Below are 550 nucleotides of genomic sequence, written 5' to 3'. Positions count from 1 at the left end.
GTGAGACTCCCTGTGGTCGTGCCCCTTCTTATCTCCACTCTTACCCCATCCCAGCTTTTGTGTACAGTATCTGTCAGCTTCTCTGTCCCCTCATACTCAGATCTCTCAAGTCTGTTGTTCTTTCCCCTCGGATCTGCTCTTTCTGAACCCCCTCTCCCCGGCGCTCCCCCCTTGGACGGCCTATCTTCTGGGGCCGATCTATTCGAGGCCCCGCCCAGAGGCCACGCCCCTCTGACCCCGCCCCCTCCCCTCTTCGCAGTTCACGGGCAATTCTCGGTGGCAGTGCGGGGCTGCGGTTCGGGAATCCCCGGCAAGAATGACCGCGGACTGGACCTTTACGGGATTCTAGCCTTCATCCAGCTGCAGCAGTGTTCCCAGGACCGCTGCAACACGAAACTCAACCTCACCTCGCGAGGGCTCAACCCGGCAGGTCGGTAGGGGCGGAGCCACAGCCCCGGGGGCGGAGCCACGCCTGGGCGGAGCGGCTGGGCGGCGGCCGCAAGCAGGAGGCGGGAAAAAAAAACCTCAAGGCTGGGGGCGGGGTCACACC

This window comes from Bison bison, unplaced genomic scaffold, assembly GCF_000754665.1.
Source record: "Bison bison bison isolate TAMUID 2011002044 unplaced genomic scaffold, Bison_UMD1.0 scf7180017864313, whole genome shotgun sequence".
NCBI lineage: Eukaryota > Metazoa > Chordata > Mammalia > Artiodactyla > Bovidae > Bison > Bison bison.
Note: the sequence above shows the minus strand (reverse complement) of the source record.